The following is a 21,389-nucleotide window of genomic DNA, read 5'->3' on the forward strand; positions in this document are numbered from 1 at the left end:
ACGTAAGAGAAGTAATAGGTAGAACGTTGGTGCTAAAATGTCAGTTTGTTGAATTATTGCTAGTTATCACAATCACCTTCTCTTTGACTCCTTCATGTATGCAATGAGAATCGTGCCGAGCGTCTGGGAGAAATGTGAAAGGTCAGATGTCATCTTTCAAATGCGCTCCTCTAATGAAACGCTGTTGCAAATAGGTGTTGAATACGAATTGCATTAATTTCTTAAATGTCTTTCATATTTGCCAACGCCTCAGCCTTTTTAACTGGGATAATTTGACAGCAACCCTCTGCCTCTCTCTGACAGCTCCGAGGAACTCGCTCGGGCTCGGCACCTGCGTCCACCCAAGCATTAAACCTCAGATCCTGAACTCTCCTCACAAATGAACTGTCAGATCATTACGGTGCGTGATGCAATATAATCTGTCTCAGAATTAGCATTTGGGCAAGTCCTCACAGTATCCCCCCCCCCCCCCCCCCCTCCTCCTCCCTCCCTCTCGTTTTCCATCTCCTTACCGTACATGCAGCTCTCTCGGAAGGCTCTCGTTTGAATATGCATCTCTTCACATTTCCATGAAAGACCCGTGGGGAACGTAGGCAGAGTGCAGCTTTCAGCATTAGCATGTCAGGAGGGAAGGGTCCTTTTTTCGTACGAGGGTCCCACTGCAGATGCTCTGCCTCACTTGTTCATTACAATTGCATTTCATCAGCTTGATGATGTCCACATGTCAATTGAGCGCCAGGATTTTGCACACAAAGGAGCCTCTGGGAAAAGGACCTCGCCGGCTAATCAGCTGATTATCATACCTCAAACAAGGGCCGTAGCGTAGACGCTCTCGCCCGCCAGAACCCGCCAAGTTGAGAAGACAGGACTGATGAATCCAGATAGGCAGGCCGCCGCAATGTTGATTAAACGAGCTCTGGCTTTTGAAAGCGCATGGAGGAATGTGAAGTTAGCAAACACGAGGCGAGCGAGCCTGGTCCAACACAATATAATTGGAATAGATCGAGGCTGTCACTATTTATTTATTTATTTTTTTTTTGGTGTGTGTTTTAGCATACTAGCCACATTTCTAAACCGGAGCGTCACAGCAAATTTGGGTTAATATTTATTGTTGATATCAAAGAAATAAACCGACACTGATCGTTGACGTCTATAGACGTCAATGGCAGTGAATGCGTGAAGGGATTACAGCCAAAACAAATTCCAAGAACGTCCTGGGCGGCCATCGTGAAGAATCCAACGTTCCTCAGCATATAGAATCGGATTTTTATTTTTCGATAATTCCCAATATTTTATTATTTTATTTTTTTTACAGTGATTGAAACGAAACTCGGTAAAATGAAATACAGGAAATGGAAACAAATGATGTCAAAGTTTTGCAGACATTTTATTCTTTGAGCTCAGCAGAAACGCATTGTTGTCTTTGGTTTTTTTTCGGGTTATTGTCTTTACTTTAAATCAAATTGCCCGCCACGCCTAACAGACGTGAGGTCACAAGTGACCTGCAAGTCCAATTATAAAGTCTTGCATTGTTCTTGGAGCTGGGAAATAATAATAAAAAAAAAAAAAGAATCAATGTGCTGAAGGCATATCCCCATCAGAAGACCTAATGATGTCTTTCTGGACCACAGCCTTGCACACTGCATAGTAATCTTCTGCTAATTAGCTTTATAATGCCGAGGCAGGCCTCCGCATCAGCACAATTCCAGAGAGGACAGTCAAGTTATTTATTTATCTCGCTCGTGGCTCATTGTTATGGCTCTTATAATTGAAGTGGAATTATTCAGATAGGATTTTCTTCGTTTGGAATTAGTGTTGCGCACGGTGTCAACTTTATTTTCATGATGTTTCATTAATTCAAATGAATGGAAAAGAACATTTCAAAGTAACACTTGAACTTTTGGAATACCGTAATTGTCAATTCCACGTTGGGGGAAAAAAAATATTTTCATAGGCCAGGATCTAAAATACTGTTTAGAAATATATTTTTGCATTATTCTTCATTCCGTTTAAAGTCCAGTGTTGACCTGTACGCCTCTTTAATGGCTTTATTGCTTGCTCGGAGCCATTAATCATCAGTTATTGATCTTTTGACTGCTGATTAAGCCCCTCCCCCCCCCCCCCCCCCACACACACACACACACATGGCATAGAAAATATTCCAGGCATGTCATTCATCACAATATGTTTTGCTCACGTCGTATAATAACTCAGATGGCTTTGCAAACTTATGACCCCAAACTTTTCACAAGTATTTGTTCATTCTCCGAGAGCTTAGTAGGTGTCCACCTTTTCCCTGTCAGCGCTGCCGACTGACAAGTCTGGAGAATTTGGTGAGATGTTATACGGCAGCACAACTCGTCTCCGACTCTTGACAGCGCACAGCACCTGCCAAATGATGTTCTTACCTCGGCTATCAGCTACGAGCGAGCAATGCTAAGGGAACTATTTCACACTCCCTCAAGGTGGAATTTTCCCGCGTCGTTCCTCTACTTTCATTTTCTCGGGAGGGAGCAGAGGAGATAGTTTGATGGATAGTGAGACACTGGACAGAGGTTTGATTTGATTCCCAAGCTAAGGTCTTCATCGCTTTGCGGGTAGAGTTCACGGAATCAATCGCGCTTGCATTATTTGCTTATTTGCAAGTTGTCAAATTTGAGAAAAATGGGAATAAATATGGCGTCTTGACATACAAGTGACCCAACTTACAAGCTGTTGTCCGGGCCGCACAAACGCTGTTTACTGTCAAAATCAAAATCAAACAAAAATAATTGCATGTTATGTATTTAAAATAACCATTTTACTAGCTTTATGCTAACACACGATAGGGGAAAAAAACATAAACATGCTAACGAATAGCACCCACATGATGACGTTATTTCACTTAATGTTGAATATAAATTGTGCAGCAAAACATGTAGACAGACAATACCACAAAATTGATATGCATATATTCTTTATCCTCTGCAAAATAAGACTAATAATACACATTACTGACAATTTCCATACTAGGTGCCATATTTAATTCGATGTATTTTAAGTTTCACAAGTCTCAAGTACAAAGTTTTTTTTTTTTCCTTTTTTACTGATGCAACCTGGTAGCAGACAAGGAGGTAGATGAGAAGCGTTTAATTTGCTCGTCCTTTCAACTCTTGTGCCAACAAACTTAAGGTCTTATATCCAACGTGCAGATTAATACGCCCGTCTAAGATCTTCCAAAGCCAGCTTCAATGCTCAGGAGATTAGCACGTCTCCTTTTATCTCGAACTTCTTCCGCCGTGCCGATGACCCCGCGCTTGGTGACAGGACAGCTGGACATAAAAGGAACCTGTGCATTTCTTCACAAGAGCATGTGCCATAATTAGAGCCATAATGGCGTCTGAATGGAGTGCAGGTTAATGAAAGTCTGCGAGGGAACCGAGGGGGGGGCTTTTGGGTAAAGAAAACAGCGGGCTTCTGCCAGCAGCCCGATGATAGCAATTTGCAGAGTGAGTTATGTCCTATAACGTCCACGCAGCGAGTACTTTGCGCGTGTTTGGCTCTTAAATGGGATCTAGTGATACACTCTCATTTATTAATATGCATAGAGGAGCTAATGAGGCCGAACCATCTCAGATAATAGGATTCTGAGGCTGCAGGAACGCCGAATGCATTAATGCTGTAGGACTTTGGTGTCAGGTATTTGTCTCTGGATGCCTCAAAATGGAGCTTTAAAGCATGGGCGTTCCGAGGAACGTTAAAAATGGCATTGTTTCTTTGGACCTGCGGCGTATTTTGAAGTTATTGTCCCTTTTGAATTGCTTTTGAGGAAAAGTCCTCATTAATGAGATAAATAGCTATTATAGGGCTCATTTACATATAATGAGCTACTTTTACACGTTCTCTCACTTGAGCGTTGTTTGTATTGGAATTGTCTGGAAAAATAATTACACCTTGAAAAGTAACCCAAGTGATATGCAATAGTCTAATGCTGGGTTCTTTTTATTTTATTTTATTTCATTTGATTTCATTTTATGTTATTTAATTATTAGTTTAAAACAAAAAACTTTCATTTTATTTTATTTCATTTTATTTTATTTTATGTTATTTTATTATTCATCTAAAAAGTGCAATAACCACATCTCTTCAAAATCTAAAGAGTGAGCAACATTTTTAGCGTGTTTTATTTTATTAATAGTCTAAAAAGTGCAATAACCAACATCTCTTCCAAATCTAAAGAGTGGGCAACATTTTTTTAGCGTGTTTTATTTTATTAATAGTCTAAAAAGTGCAATAACCAACATCTCTTCAAAATCTAAAGAGTGAGCAACATTTTTTAGCGTTATCATCATCTCATGAGCTGCCTCTCATTTTGAGCATCAGTACCAGTACGCATCTTATCTTCGAAATGAGAAAAGCAAGCGGTGTGTTTGCACCGTAATTTGACGTAATAAAAGCGAGCGTAACGTCCTCCAGGAAAGCAAAAAAGCTCCGATTCTTGCCCTCTTCCTGTCAGCACATTTCGGCGTTGGCGTATTAGCATTGTCTCCTCTCTGTAAATATGGTGTCCTCATTCAGTCACAGTGAAGAGGAAGAACATTTGACTACAATGGCCTATTATTGGCTATAATAGGGATGAAACAGACTCTCAAGAGAGACCGGCAGACTTGTGAACTGGAAATGTCTGCTGTTCATCACAACACTTTAGAGGCGAGCTTTTTTTCTGTGCGAGAGTAGCAATCGGTGCCCCAGGATAACTTGCGCTGATGCCCCTCTTCATTCTCGCACTTTTTTTTTTTTTTCCTTCGGTTTGAAAGAAAACTGCTGTGAAGTGTTGAGAAAAGTATTTTGTTCCGACTAGTGTTTTTCTACTCCGAATCAGAATCTCCACTTTCAGAATCGTGCAAAGTCAAATTACAAATGTCATCGGAATTTGATTGACATTTTATCGACGAAGCAGATTATATCCGGTCAAGTTAGCGTCGTTCACTTCCCTTCTTTGACAAGAACACAACTCACCACAACCATCCCTATCTCCTCTTTAGACATTAACCTCGCCACCCCTCCCCAAATGCTGACCCTCCACTTTCCACCCCCCCCTGACTGGACCCCTCTCTTTGGTACAGGGCCGGGCTGTCAGGCCCTCTCCTGTGAGTGCGGCTGCTGTGATTTCCTCTGGGCCATCAGGTGGGCTGCTGCTAACTAGCCAAGCCTGAGACAGGGTGACCTCAAACCTCAACATGATGGGTCTGAATCAACAATGTGTTGGCCTAAACAGGGAGGGAGGGTGGGAGGGAGGAAACAAACAACAACACCCGTCTGTAAGTGAACCAACAATGCTGCATAGCAAAGTTTTTTTTTTTTTTCAAAACGACTTCAGCCTGAAGCTTTCGGCGTTTGTGTTCTCGCCGCCGTCCTTCCCTCGCAGTAGGCGTGTCGTAAATCAACGGTGTGTGGTGTGAACTGTCATTATCGTGATCATTAACGTTGGCGATATCATCTGCGCACGGCACGTAATTATCGCGTCGTATTCCCGATGCCTCCGCGTTCATTCGGAGTCTGTCAGATGAGAACAAACTGGGTTTAACGAGCTTATCCGATGCCGCCATTTCAACGATGTTAGGGTTGAATAAAATGAAAAATAATATAATTGCAATTTTTTTGCAATTTAATACGTGATTATTTTTCACCGACGTCTGAATTTGTGTTCTAATAAACAATGTTTTGATCTTACACAATTTGAATTCAATTTAATCGTTCAACACCTATCGAAGGTCTAATTATCGTTTTAAACCGATTCTACCTCCTAGTATCGGCCAGAGCAGGTGCGATTCTGTTGGTCACAAAATATCGATCAGTTCGCCGGCGCTCCACAGTTGTTAGCATTTAGCCGGTGATAAAATGTATCGACGCCACCCGCGGATATCTGAGGCCTGTCTCTCTTCTCTCCTGGGTCTTCTTGGGCTTTTCAAAAATGTTTCAAACTTTTCCTCTCCCTCTATTCCCCTTGCGCCATCCTCCCATCATATCTGAAATGTGCTTACAGCAGTGGCCGTCTTTTGCTTGAGAGCTCTTTGCCTTATGCTTCCATCAGAGGAGAGCGAGTCTCACAGATGCACTGCTTAACAATGCCATCCCCTGCTCCCATCAGAGGGGGGGGGGGGAGGTTGCGGAGCTGCGCCCCGCAGAATAAGGGGGGCAGGTCCCCCGTGATTGGCGAGAGCTGAACATGGATGCCAGCTTCCATCTGCCATGATAGCCTATCTCTGAACCTTCAATCTGTCAAAAAGCTCGGTGCCTGCTTGAAGGCTCCGGGAGATTTGGCCGCGCTAAACAGATTTGACAACAGGCATTATCACTGCGAGGGGCTGGGCTAAAAACGCCATCAATGTGTTAATTGTGGCTGGAGATGTAAACTGTCACTTCTCATCTCATTTAACACTCATGTGGCCAAATTGTTTGCGCATCATTTTTGCCGGCTTGAGAAAACATATGGGAATGTTTGGGCCTGTGGGCTAATCCTCCATTAACAGCATGTACATGTTTTGTCACTGCTGCACTTGTCACGGAGAAGAGGACTCCAAAAAATAAGCTTTTAGTATTTGGCTAGCAAAAAAAGAGGTTCATTTAAAAATAACATTTCTGATGACTAATGGAAAAAAAATCACAACAACTCAAAATTGAAAAGGTATGAATTCTTTTTGCCCTTAACAATATATATTTTTTTATTTCAAACAAAATAAAATAAATGAAATAAAAAATAATAAAAATAAAAATATAAATGTGGAAAATGACTTTTTAAGAATTCAATTTTTGTCAATTTAACAAAAATATAAATCTCCATATACTGATCTCTATACATAACAAAATATACTACAAATATGCAATTCATCATTTATATTCCAATAACACTTCTACTCTATTAATTCCTCCCTACATTGCAAGTCTAAATTCATTTAAAAAAAAACATATTTGCGTCACACTCCATCCAAATTGGATTGAACACTTCCATTCATGTTCCTTTTGTGGACACTTCCCACCCTCCCCTCTTCACAACGTCAAGGCTCTTATTTGAACTAATTGATTATCCTCTATCAAAGCACCTTATTATTTGTGAGTTGTAGCAATCAGCCCTATTATTTGCAGCCTTTCCCTTGACAGGCCTTTAATGGTGATGCTTGGTTTAACCCCCGGGCCTTGCTAATAGGATTTAGCAGCAGGTGACTGCTAACACATACACACACCCCCTATAACCCCTTCACCCCGGGGGAATATCCGGGCCCTCCCACTGCCTGCTTTGGAGGAAAAGCCACACAAACGCTGCTCTAATGCAGCGCCTCTGGAAATAACTCCAGCCTCACTCTTCGTTCTCCTCTATTGTTTGGATTCGGTGGCGTCATATTGCACGTAGCAGCAGCGCTAGCGTATGCAAATAAAGCCCCGCACAGACGCGGTGCCATCTCGGGCATGACAGAAGGCCGTGGCCCCTTTACTCGTGACAGAAGCTCTATTACTCGCCATACGCTTTCTAATGTGTGCTTTCAGATTGCCGCCACAGAAACTTTGATTTGTTTGACCGCAACTCAAATCATCTTCCCCCCTTTGAAACGAACGGATACGACGTTAATCCGTTCCGGCTGAAACGAACTCGACTCCCTGACCGTTATTTTCGACCCGATTGCCCGTAGGTGTGTTGCGATTGTTGTAAAGGACTAATCAGCAGATTTCCCCAGTAATAGCATCATTAGCTGCCCCGTCGGTGGTAGGGGGCCAGTCTCAAGCGTAATGTGGCTGTCAGGTGAGGTCTCCGTGTCATTAAAGCCCCCCCCCCCCTGTCCATCAAGATGAGAGCCGTTAACCGAGGCAGGGCCATTCTCTGGGCTTTTATCACTTTGTTTGGTGTCCATCGTTCCACTGTCTGCAGACGGCGGTAGAGGCCATCCATTCCCCCCCCCCGCCGCTGACATTGATGGGGAAGGAAGAGCGCGGGAAGCCCGGGCGACGACAGAATTGGCCGGGAGGAAAGTGAGACCCCCAGACCAAAAGAGCAGGGAGGGGGGATGTGTTTGTTAGCCTGGTAATTAAGGATGGAGTGGCTTCCATGCGGCGTGCGCAGACAGGATGAGGCAAATTACTGGAGTCTTTGTGAGGAAATGCTCCTGCCTTTCTCTCAGTTTCTCTCTTTCTCTGTTCGTTCTCAAGGGAGCTCATCATCTTCTCTAACAGTCAGGATGGGATTTTGTACCCTCTATTCCCCACACCTTCTCCTTGCTCCTTTCTCTCATATCCTTTCACCTCTCTTTGACATGGCTTCTCAAGGCATCACATAATTGACCACATTTCGGACATGTAGTCGTTTTTGAATATTAGAGATGGTTGGAATGTCGTTTTTGATTCTGTTTTTTACGTGACGGATTTTACAAAAACAAGTTTGAGGGCGTATATACAGGAGCTTCAGATGCATTGTTAATTTCATAGAAAAAATATTGAAGAAGAAAAAAAGAGGCTGAAAGAAGTTTATTGCCATTTCCAGTTAGGGTCAAAGTAAACATAAAATAAAAAAAATTACACCGTGGCGAATTTAAAACAACCATAGCTTAGCGTTTCAGGCTGATAATTATCATCTATGTTGTTTTGCCATAACCTTTTAACCAATGAATTGAACACAAATGGTGCAGTAATAGATGTAGACATACAATATAACAGTACTCAGAAATATATTCTTTGTCCTCTCCGAAATGGCTAATATCAGCGCCGTACTGATGAGCTGAGAGAAAATGAAGAGCATCCCTGTGTTTCTATCTTATGCTGCCTCCTGATGGCCAAGGTGAGCACACCAGAAAGTGCTGCCAAATGGTCATGCTAGTAAAACAACCTAGCATCCCGTCCTTCCTAAAAGCCAAAATTCTTAGCAAAATATCTGCAGAGGGGATAATGTGTCTTAAGCTGCGAGACCCTTAAAGAGCGAGCGGTACTCAGGTGGAGAAAGCTGAGGCCCCCCCTCCGAGCGTCGAGCCACAAGCCCTTATGGCAAAGGAAGGCAGAGAACACTCTGGGGTTTAAAAGTACCCAAAGCATCCTGGGTAATTAGCCATTACGGTGCTGTCACAGAGGGTTCTGCAGTCAATACAGAGATAATTTGGGCAATGGTGAATGACAGTGCTGTCCAGGCTTTTTGGGATGATCAAGGACAGATCCAGCTGCACCAAGCATCTGTCAGGCCCATGAATCACTCCTGCAGCCAGCCAGCCAGCCAGCCAGCAGGGTGAGTGGAGCAGAGAGAATGGCCGACCACCACAAATAAACACGTTCTCCACTTCTCTCCGGCCGGGAAATGGCTATTAAAGGTCTGCCGTTACGGAGCAGCGAGTGGAAAAGCCTTGTTACCTTCAGTGGCAAATGAATGACATTGGGAATGAGGTGAGGAATAAAAGTCAAGACCAAGGGGACATTTCTCACTGTTGTTTTGGTGGCCGGGCGGAAATTGAGCAATGCGCTAACGTTTGCGCAATTTGGATCATCTGGAATTTAATGGCTGGCAACAAATGAGGTTTTGACTAACGGGGTAGTCGGAATGGAGATGTGACAAACGTCTTGGTTTCTTCTTAGACTTGACTTATTGCCATGTTAAAGGCACAAGTCTGTTATGATCCCAGCAGGTTTTTATGTCGGTAACATGGCATTTATGTCGAAGGACAAGCACTTGGGGGGGAGCAATATACCAGAATAGTGTTTTTCTACCGTTCGGTCAAAAAGACTTTTTGTTTTATGTTCTTTTTCATGCATCAGAAAGTTGACGTCCATAAATGGATCTTTCTTTTTTTTTTCATTTAGAAATATTTTGTAGCAATCCACCAACTTTTTTTTGCGGGTGAATTTGTAGTCACGCCCGACCTAATTATGACTTAATGACTTTTCAGACTTTGGCTGACTAATTAATTGAATTCAAATCAACATCGCAATGAGTAGAATGCAGTTTTCCAATCAAAGTCAAATGAATGTCGGCATAAATCTGTCAAGTTGACCAATTTTGAAGTGCTTATCATTAAATCATTATTATTACTATTATTATTGTGATGTATATTATTCCGAATATTATTTTACATGATTATTTATTATTGTTATTATTATTATTCGAAAAATGCACCCAATTGACAACACCAACATTCATCGATTTGTATAGATATTTATAAAACACATAACTTCATTTCCAACCATGTCTGGCCGTGACAGGTTTTTTTTTTTTTTTTCATTCCAGAGTAAATAAATATATGTTGCCATAGGTATAGACAACTTCTTTCCTTCCTGAGAAATACTGTAGGTCTTAACACTGTTGCAACAGATTTAATCATGGAGGTTCTGCCCTGGGACTGGAGCTTCCTCTTATGATTCTTAAATCAATATTTTTCCCTCTGTGTTAATACAAAGCTGGGGGTGGGTGTAGCATTCCAACAGCATTACACAGAAAGAGCATTTGTGACCTTTGAATGATGTCATCGAAATATACATTTGTATTTGGACAATCCATTTTTCTTCAGAGAATGGATTTTGTTACTGCATTAAAAAAAAAACAGTGTCAATCAATGATCCAAATAATAATCTTTCAATTTGAACGTGTTTATTCCATCAAATCACCTAACATCTGAGTATTTACCTGAATTTTCAGCAAAATCACTAGCAGCTTGGCCACTTGTCGTGACAACCCATTTTAGTATTCCTCCGGGCTCCATTCCCATATACGTGTCTATAAAGGGAATTTGCAGAGAGCAAAGTGAACATGTTATGTCGGTCATTTGCTGCGCAAGGATATTTTCCTACTTTAAATGCGCCATTTCTCCTCGATACTCTCCACCGAGAAGCATCTAAATGCCCTTTAATTAGCGTGTCCTTCCTAGCTATCGATAGGCCACTGGTAATCACTCAAGAGGACTAATGACTCTTAATTGAATTGCGTTACGGTCCCAACACAACAAATCTTTGTACTGCTAACCAGACATTAAAAAAAAAAAAAAAAATTGCCGGAGAGTTCGCCAATTGAAGCTGGATTATATTTCGGTAGACTGAGAAAGGCCTCGAGTTGTAATGCGTGCCGGTGTCAGATGATGCTCTTTGCGTTGGGGGGGGGGGGTCGGGGCGGCTGGATGGCGGATCATTAAAATCTCAGTAGATATTGATTTGATCTTTTCATATTGTCAAGGAGAAATCTAATCATAATAGAGCAACGGAGAGTGATATCTCCCTCAAACGCAGCTCATTATTCGGCAGACTAAAACGGCGGGAAAGACTCCTTAACGTGAGCAGCGTCCGTAATGGCTAACGACGGAACTTTGACACGCTTTTATCGGACACTGATGGAGTGGAATACTTCCTCGGCACGTTCGAAACCATCTCAGTAAGAGCTGAAACAATTTTGAGAAATAATATTATATTTGAGATTTTTTTTTTTTTTTTTTGGGCGATTTGGACCACTGACGAGAAATACCGTCAACAGGAATCCTAACAATGACCATTGACCTTGTGTTAAAATAGTCCAGTTGTAATAAAATCAAATATAATGTAAAGAATGACGAAGATGAGTCATTTTCCATAGACTGTCCGCCGCATAAAAGTAGATTTGATTGAAGAACTTAATGATCCAATTCCCAAGTCCTGTGTCGTGGCTTGGGCCTGGCAGAAATGTCTGGTCCTAATGATCCATTTCAACTTGCCCGTGTCACATCCCTCATTATTCCCAGCAGCTGCTTTACGGTGTTAACATGAGTCACATAGCGCCCTTGATTTGTGTTTAAGAGCAACGTATTGGGAAGGACAGGAAGAAATATAGAATATTGTACAGTATGAACCAGGAAGTGGCCTCGTTTTTTGGATTATATCGATGGTTTCAACCTCCACGCTTTTGGGGGCGGAGTCTGAATTCAAAGCCCGCTCTCGAGGGATTCGATGCGTCACGGATATAATTGGGTGTATTTTTGTTTTCTCTCTGAAGTGTTAAGATTTTAGGGGGTGAATGCCTGGACAAAATACTCCAATTGAATGTGGAAATAAGAATCGTCGACACCCCTAGTTGTTTTAATGAAGCTTTTAAAACCAGTTCAGGGCAAGCTATAGTTTTATTTTCCTTGAAACATCCAGGTCTCATACAAAAACACATTTTTTAATTTTTTTAATCCATTTAATTTGTATCCCAATTTTTTTAAAGATATTCAGAATGCTTAAAATTAATAGTTTAAGAATTAAGAAAATTCACTCAATACATTAAATTTACGTCATAATTTGTATTAAAAAAAAAAAAAAAAAAACTTTTCTGTTTTTACGATGGTCGTTTTTTTTAAAAATATTCTACATGTCACCGTTTTACTGAACACACACGGGTTTCATTTGCTATGACAAGATGTCATCCTTATTAAAGCATTGCCCGAATCGTATGGTCCATATTTTAGCCCACCCAAAAAAAAAAAAAAAAATGACAGCAATAAGAACCTGATCATGTCGGGTCACTGTTTGAGAGCGGCTTCTGCCTCGCCTCGCCTTTAATTAAACAGAAACACACACGACGCTCTTTCATCCCGTACGCCTGCGACATTGACACTCATTATTTCTTAAATCTCAACACCAAGACTGTGTCAAGAATGCATCCATCATTGGCGCACTCCTCCGAGTCAGCACAATCATTCTTTTTCTACACTGTCAGCATATTTGCCAATTTGCAAACTCCATACAGACGTCCGGGGAGGAGGAAGGAGGACGGGGATGAGGAGGAGGAGGGGGGGGGGGTATGCTGACATATTTTTATCACCCGAGATCATCTTGAAACGCAGAGATCATGAGCACGGTGGCTTGTTAGTCTTCTAATGGTTGTAATTAACAGGTCGGCATTAGAAGCTCCATTTCCGGAAACGTCTGATTCTTCATTTGCATGACGTTAATACGGGAGAACGGCGTGTTGCGAAACTCAGGCTCGGTGTGCAGCGGTGCGACGCCGGAGCTTTTTTTTTTTTCTTCCCATTCATTATGTGCCTAAAGCTTGAGTTATCCTCTCCTTGGTTGCGGGGATGAATGTTATTAAAGGCATAGCTGTCTGACACCACTCTAATGAAAAATAGGATGTTTCTGAAGGTTATGTTGCCAGCCAGCTCACAAATGCTTGCTTCATTTTTACCCCCCCCCCCAAACCCAACAAAGCACAAGCAGGCCAATGTAATTCCCACCTCTTGATGGATCTTTTTTTTTCTTCTTACGGTTTTTTTTTTCTTGGTGTGTGGCTTTGTGTGCAGGAGCCTCATCATAAAGAGACCTTTATTATCTGTGTTTCTAGATGCTCAACAAAGGGCGAGACTGGACTTTTTGGCAGATCATACACTTGTGAAAAACTGCCGGTGTACGCCGTTAGTGCTGCACTGGGTTTAATTGGTTGGTCGGATGATATTTGCTTTGCGTTTTTAAGCTAGGTCTTTTCTGGAAAAGCATCGTGATGGTGACAGTGAGGGACGACTGATCAGACCGCGGGTCATATTGCACTTTTCAGTTCTCTGTCAGAGGTGACAGGTCACGACAACCCCTACCCTCTCTCTCTCTCTCTTTCGCAATACTGACGGTTTGCAACTCTGGTCAGCCGCCTGCGAGCTAGCACCCCCCCCCCCCCCTCCCTCTTTCCTCCCCCCCTGCCCGTTTGGCCCCTTCAGTCTTTAACAGCCCGATCAGAGCCACATGGGAGGCCTGTGACAGGCACGGCAGATAGCGACTCAACTTTTACACTTGTATTCAAGCACGCACTTCTCTGCAAAGTCACCATGTCAACATCTTTTTTTTTTTTTCCATCAGAAGAGGAGCGCCGGTACAATCGCCGGATCGCAGAATGGAAATTTGACCCAAAACACATGCATCATCCCGGCGGTAGGAATTTATTGCTACTTGTCGACTTCCTCTTTTGTTGTAACGTGCATGGTATTAAGTATTTTCCCCCCCATTTTGACATTCAAACTGCGTAATGTTACAATAGCTTACAATTTTTGGGGATGAACATTTAGTCCCACTACACTACTGTGTTACAGTATTGGTTATTATTGCGCAACTTGGAGAGTTAACTATTTTATTTTTTTTATCGGTGATATTTGGTGTGAAGAGTTTGAGACCCATTGATGATAATGACATGACTTGTCATATTAAATTTGCTCCAGAATTATAGCGCAACCTGATCCTCCTGAGTGTAATAAGCCACAGGGCCTAAACACAGATGTTTCCGGGTCAGCCAGCAAGACCTCGGACAATTGGTCACCGCCTCTTAATGCATTTAAATCATCGTGTTTGATTGCCCCTCTGAATCCACGGCGATGTGGGTGTCCCCCCCCCCTTGGCCCAACCAAAAATGAGTTACAGTTATGATGCTCCAGTGCTTTGGAAGCTGAAATTTTGGGGTTATGACTCATGTCAGTGTCTGACCTCTGCCGTGTGACAATTTTATAAAACATACAGTTCTGCTCATAACAATTCTTTTGTGTCACTTGTGTCATCAAATGTTTTTGTGTTTTTTTTATTCGCTGACTTGGGAGCGCTTGATAGCTCGATCACTTGTAGAGTGTTGAGAAAAAAAAAAGAATGAGCGAAAAAAACATGTAACTATCGTCTTTGTTGTGTGGCGCGGTGGTTTGTTAGGGATGTTTTTGAAGCGGCGAATCTCCGTGTCAGATTATGCCACACCATTCATTTGACTTTCATAAGGTGTTTACGCTTCAGAAATTGTGGCAGTGGCTTCTCTCTTGTGCAAAGGCTTTTTTTTTTTTTTTATGTTTCACAATTGCTGCCCCAGTTATACCTATCATCCTTTTAAAATACAAAAAAAAAAACAAAGAACACCAGGCTGGTCATTTAAAGTTGTGTTCTAATATTATTTGATTGCTTATTAATTTTCATCGCTATCATTTTTTGGGGTGAAATCATGTTTACATTGTGAGCATCCTGACAAAGCTTTCTCATTTTTTTCCTAAAGAGCCATCTCGGCGAGCACGTTCATAGCTGATGATTTCCACAAAGCCCGGTGCTGATGTGTTTGATGTAGACAATATTACTTAACACCCGGGCTCTTGTTAGCCAAGAGAAGTCTGTTGTCGGGATCACCGGCAGTATCCTTAAGGGATGGAAAGGATGAAGAAAAAAAAAAAAAAGTGAGTCCTGTTCAAAGGCACAGACGACCCCTGACTGGATTAACATTTATTGACAATTGTTCAGGCTTTCCTTTCTCTCCTTTTATTTTTTTGCTCCAGGACAAAGATTCAAACATAATTGCAGCGACTGTTCCGCCCACTGATCACCGACATGGCAACAAAGGCTTCCCTAATAGGGGGTTCATTAAGGATTAGAAAGTCTCTATTACAAAACAAATTAAGCGTGCTCTGATCTTAACGTATAGGTCGAGCGGCGTTGCAGCAAAGTTTAAGCTGTTAGATGGCTGAAAAACTTATTACGGCTTAGCGCTGAGGTAGCACTTTGCTATTGATTTTACGATAGCTAGGTATGATGATTTATGGAGTGCTTGTGTCAGTATAACAAGCTGAAGGACACACAATATCATCTCCAACATCATTAAAATTCAGAGGTCTCCAGAGCTAGCTCATCAAGTACTGTTCACCACCTTGGAATTTCACACACACACACACACACACACACATGCTAGCAGAGTCAGAAAGAACTAGATAAGGCGTTTACTGTGAACTGACCGCTTTATCGGTTCATCATATGCACCGCCGCTAAATCGAGGATTTTTTTTTTCATTGTTTTTACATTATACAGCAATACCTTAACTTGCAAGTGACCTCATATGTATTTTACTAGCTGTTACTTGGCTGTTTTTTTTTTTATTTTAGTCTTTTGTTGTGATGATTTTTTTTAAAAAAAGAGGCCAAGTTCAATCATTTCTTCATTCCTAGATGAAGTTGAAACAAAACAAAGGAAACGTACAACTTCTGAAACTCAATGTAAACACACAGTGCGAAACTCCGTCGACAAGCTATCAAAACTAGCATTGGTGTTGTGGCGGAAGTTAATTTAAAAATCTTTTGAAGGTTTGTAATTATCACTATAACATAAACAATTTGATGTTTTGCTTTATAAATTCGTGCTAAGATAGCATACTTTCAAAGAAATGATAAATGATGATGAAAAAAAATCCTTTGAACAAGCGTTAAGTGTTTTTTAAACAAATTGAAATGGGAGAGTTGTCAGTGCTCAGATGCAGTGCTACATGATAGCATGGCTAGCTTTGGTATCCGCTTGAACTATTTTCACCCTGTTTTGCATTTCACGTGCTTTCCTACACCATGCTTATGTTGTGATTTGCGTATAAGCCTGGTTAATGTGCGTATCAATGGCACAGCAGTGCGGTTCAAAAGGTCTCCCTTTTTACACGACCAGTGCCTCACTCCATGAAGCAGCAACCATCAGACTTGGTGGCAAAAAAAATCTGTGGTACACTAGAGCCCCCTGTGGGCAAGCGGTGGTACTGCAGACATCTTCTTAACGAGCCCTGGTTGGATGATTTGGCCAAATGCTTGTCATTATCTGAGTGCTCTTCCTATTGTTTCTTAGCAGTTTCAAAATTATGCTCTGCTAATCTTCATTTCATGTGCGGCATTTAGCTAATAGAGGAGAAGGCTGCTTTTCTGAATCTCGTTCAAATTGGTTGTGGTTTGAATAACATTGCATGAGTTTCTCCTCAAAAATTAACAAGTCTATAAAGAGCTATTTCTTCTCCTCACGAGGATCGCAGGTGAGCTGGAGACTATTCCAGCTGACCTCGGGTAGGAGGCCAAGCAAACACTCATTTACACATTTAAAGTTTTCAATTAAAAACTTGCCTTTTTTTTTTTTTTGAAAATGTGCAAACGTAGTAGAATGACTTAAGGATGTTCTTACCAAATGTCGGCCTCTAGGATGCATGTAAACTTCTGGACCTTGTTTTTTGCAGATTCCTCTGGATCGACCCCCCTCCTTCTTCAAGTATGCCAGATTCTCGCCATCATCTCCTCCGGTCGTGAGGTGGAACTGGCAGGGTAGGGGAGTCCGCGCGGACCTGCTGGGCGTTGGCAACGTCTGCTCGTGAGCAAGGCAAGTACAGACAACCCCCGTCGACCCAACACACACACACACACACACACAAGTTGGTAGAAAAAGATGGGCTGTAGATGGTGGGGCACTCCTGCTGTGACTTGGCGCACCCCGCTGGACAGCTGGAGACTTGGGGAGCGGAGCCGCTGCCAAAGCGAGCTGACAAGAGTGGGTGGGGGGGGGGGGGTCTGCAGGTGCAAGGCTGGGTGAGGCCTGAGGTGGCTCCCATACCTGCAGCTGATCATCTGTAATTATCTCTAGCAGCGAGGAATAGGGCAGAGCGGCTGGACACACACTTTTAAAAGCACTTTCATATCTTTTGGACTCATCACCCTTGCGTTGAAAAGTTACCGGAATTCAAATGGCATTGTGAAATGAATTAAGGGAAATGATCTACTCACAGTAGATAGAAATCATCACACGTTTGGAAAAATATCAACAAAGAGTATCAAAAACGCCGACTCGGCCATCTCCGAGATTGAACAGCTCGCCTCGTCTATGCAGATGAGAGCAAAGTGTAGCAATTTACCAGCAGACTCTTCATCACAACGTTGTCGACCCGAAGCTGTTTTACAACCACAGCTTCGAGCGTCCGTCCCGGTAAGAAATAACGCCGCTTTAATGTTCGGAATACCGAGCTATCGACCCCCCCTCGCTTGACTCCCTCACTCTCCATCTATTTGCTTAATCTTGATTCATCAGTTACCGAGGCTTATTATGGAGCACTGACAGCGTCCTCGGGCTCTTGATAAATGACACCGCTCAAGCCCGATTCAAAACGTGAGGCTCAAGTGCCAATTATCTCGGCAGACCTGGCTAATAAGGGGATCTCTTGTTAACTATCTGATCTCGGCGCCGGCGTCGTTTGTCATCGACGGCCCGTGTTTACCTCGGAGACGGCGGCAGGCGACACCCCCCCCCCCTCTCTGCCTAACATATGTAAAACCCGGATCTTTGTTCCTTTAATAACCTTTTATTAACAGCCTGACATCATGATTAAGTCGGGTCCAAACACGCACACAATGAAGTACACAATTACCCTCAACGCGACGAGCCGATCGCAGTCAGAGCGGAGAATAATGAATATCGAGCCCGGCCGTTTGATCCATTCCGTACGGAGAGCCCAATTTGCTCCAGCACCTGGAGCCGTGCCATCGCGTTCGAGTTTTTTGAGCCCATGATGGATACTCATGGGAGTTTCTTTCCACCGGCGCATATTCTACTGATTTGTAAAGATGATAAGTGCTTTGACCTTAACTCATCATTATAGCTCATTAGCGCTTTTGTTTGGTAGGAGATGGGCTGCTTGCAAACAAAAGCTGTTTACCGCTAAGTCAGAAAGTCTGCGATCAAGGTTGCGAGGTGTTTTTTTTTTTTATTGTTTTTTTTTTCGTAGGTCTCGAGGTCTCAGATTAATCAACACTCGCTGTGGTCAGAAGTGTGTTTAGCCCTCTCCGGTCGCGGTTGTTAGCATGCTGTCTGACGCGGATGGCTAACAGGCCGGCTGCTTGGCCTTCATATGTATTTTCTTTCCTGGGAAAGTAGCAAATAAAATATTTTGTAGGTCTGCGTAGCCAAGGGACTTTGTCTTCCATCATGAAACACCTCCAGCTCGTAAGCACAGACGTTAAGTACTTCCAGACTGTGCTTGGAACATTCCTTTTAAACTTTATTGTCCAGGGCAAAATACCAAAAAAGTGTCACATTAGTGCCACGAGATTTCCGAGATATGATTTGGGATTTTTTTTTTGCTATGTCCTCGATGGAAAAATGACCAATCGCAGCAGTAGAACTACTATTCTGAATTTGTGTATGTATTATGCTGCCCCCTGGTGGTCAAGGCAGTCATTCCAGCAGGAGCAGCACAATTAATGGCATTGTCGCATTAAATCATGATGGACAAACAATTTAATTCCATACAATTATGTTATTATTCCCCATTTTTTGATAAGTAATATATACAACAGTATTTCCATTCATTAAAACACACAATTACAATGAAAAAAAGATGATTTAAGTCTTTTGAGATGGAAGCACGTATCTCAAGACACCTTTGTACAAAAAAAGAAGTGATATTTGGGAATAATCAGCTGTTTGTTTTTAATGATTGCCTGCATAAGGAGACGGTAGGAGGCCAGCTGGAGTGAGCGGATCTTCACAGCGTCCCCACTTCCTGTTAGCCGCCACACCCTCCCCCCTCCCACGGAAGGCAAAACTGTCTAAGTAGCATCTGCTGAGGAAAAATAAAGCTCATTTCCCTCACATGTAGTGAGGATCATTTGCATAATCTCCCCCTCTCTGTAAGGTGAAAACAGAATAATAATTGGCTTGCCCTTTTCTCTCTGTGTGTTGTAAAACAGTTAGGAATTAATTTGAGGATAACTGTGCAATTAATTCTAAATGCTAAAGATGGCGTGAGGGCTTTGATACCAAGGTGGGGGAAAAAAAGATAACACAGACGGAGGTCACGAAATAAAAAGTGCTGCATTTAAATATGGCGCGGAAAGACTTTTTTTTTTTAACTTTGTCGCACAACACTGAGTGTTCCTTGCAGCACTTTGTGACGGAATCCGTGCTGCCTACCTCAGACAGGTGTCGATAAGTAACTCGGCGTGCTTGCTCGTGAAGGTCAGCATCAGAAAGGCTAGTCTGACACCATAATAGTCCATCTGACACCAAACTGTGATTTGATACACGTCGAGCTCCCATGTAGGCCGTCCACGCCGTAGTGTCGGAAAGCATGGCGGCGCCCTGTAGGCTGTCCGACCAAGAATAGTAACTTCATTCCGCGGAGGGAAGAGGAACACGTCTCGCTTTGAGTCCCAATTACACCTAATGATGGCGAGAGGATGGAGCACATGCAGATCTCGCCGCACTTCCAAAGTCACATCAGGCGCGAGGTGCCGTCATTTATCACTGCAGTCATAAGCCCCGCCCCCTTCCCTGAGCAGCGGCTCCTGGCGCATCATGCTTGCTGTTATTTGTGTTTAACTGCCAGGAAAAAGGGAAAATAAAAGCCAGAAGTAGAACGGCCGCATCCATCTCTCACCTTCAGGGAGGAAATGTTCTCTCGGAATAGTCGTCGCCTTTGACCCCTCCCGCTTGGATCATTGTGATCAATTTTAGCTTTGAAATCCAAATTCGACAAGTGCGAGGGATCTGTTACACGCGTCGAAGAGCTCAGCGGCAGCCGAGGGGCGGTTTGCTGCTCGTCAGTGGCTTTCTCCTAATCCCGACCCTGATCTTTGCGTTTGATCCGCCGCACGGTCCTGAGATGACAAGAACGGCGGCTATCGCTGTAATTTAAAGTCGATATCGTGCTCACGATCCCTCTCTGCGGGACAGACAAACGATGGTGGAAGCTTGGCAGATATGGAAAGTTGAAGCGAGGAAGACACGTTTGTCTTAGCGTCGCAATCATTTTTTTTGTCCAAATCATCCATGCCTAGTTTTTTTTTCAATCTACCACAGCTCAGCACAAATTGCTATTGACTTGGCGATGCGGCTAACAATACGGCGCTGATGATTCAACCCGAGGTGCTTTAATAGATCTCAGATTAGAAATGGAAGCCCGGCCCACAAATCTCCCCCCTGTGTTATTACAATCAGAGATGAGATGTTCCCCCCCCCCCCCCCCCATGGCGTGAATGACATGAGATATTAAGAGGCCCGGGGGCCCGTTAAATCCACAAGCGTGCCATGATCTGCGCTGAAACTTTCGGTGAAACGTGCTTCCGTCAAATACTTTGATCGAGGCGGAACATTTATGGGCCGGGGTCGTTGAACTTTGGATAGATAGAGGTGAGATGTCAACAATTGATTCCTTTAGTGTCTACAATTTGTTTTGATCGAGGGTTGTGGCTTTTTTTTTTTTTTCCCACTGCAGCACTGTTTTGCAATTCAATGTAGCAAAAAAAAAAAAAAAGTTTTGCTTCCACCTGCTCAACATGAAATATTTCCTGTCGTCCACATTCATGTTTGGGAGGTCAAAGAGGACTTAGCATAGCATATAGCATATATGGATAACCCTATTTAAATCAAAACCGGGCTAAATCTGGCTCTAACTCAGCAAGGAAAGAAAAAAAAATGCATGTCTGCACACCGGTGGCCCACTTAGAACTTAAATGACTAGTTTAGTTAACCTTCCTGATGAAGCCTAACAAGGTGTTATGACAGCGACGGTGCAGCGCTTCATTTCCACGGAATTAGCATCCGTCACGGCTCCAACCTCTAAAAATATCCTCTTACCTGCCGGCAGTTTTGCGGAATGGCGTGCAGGAGTCCAGAGGTGAAGCATTTTGATAGAACAG

General features: G+C 42.8%; 1 long non-coding RNA gene across 1 annotated transcript; it reads left to right on the plus strand.

Moving 5' to 3' along the window:
* Positions 1–13,338: 13,338 nt before the first annotated feature.
* Positions 13,339–20,577, plus strand: LOC147051146 (uncharacterized). Its single transcript, XR_015067268.1, has 3 exons — positions 13,339–13,517; positions 13,801–13,872; positions 16,940–20,577. It is a non-coding gene; the product is annotated as an uncharacterized LOC147051146 (long non-coding RNA).
* The last annotated feature ends 812 nt before the right edge of the window (positions 20,578–21,389 follow it).

Source organism: Syngnathus leptorhynchus, chromosome 9 (genome assembly GCF_054491065.1).
Source record: "Syngnathus leptorhynchus isolate UIUO chromosome 9, UIUO_Slep, whole genome shotgun sequence".
NCBI classification, from domain to species: Eukaryota; Metazoa; Chordata; class Actinopteri; order Syngnathiformes; family Syngnathidae; genus Syngnathus; species Syngnathus leptorhynchus.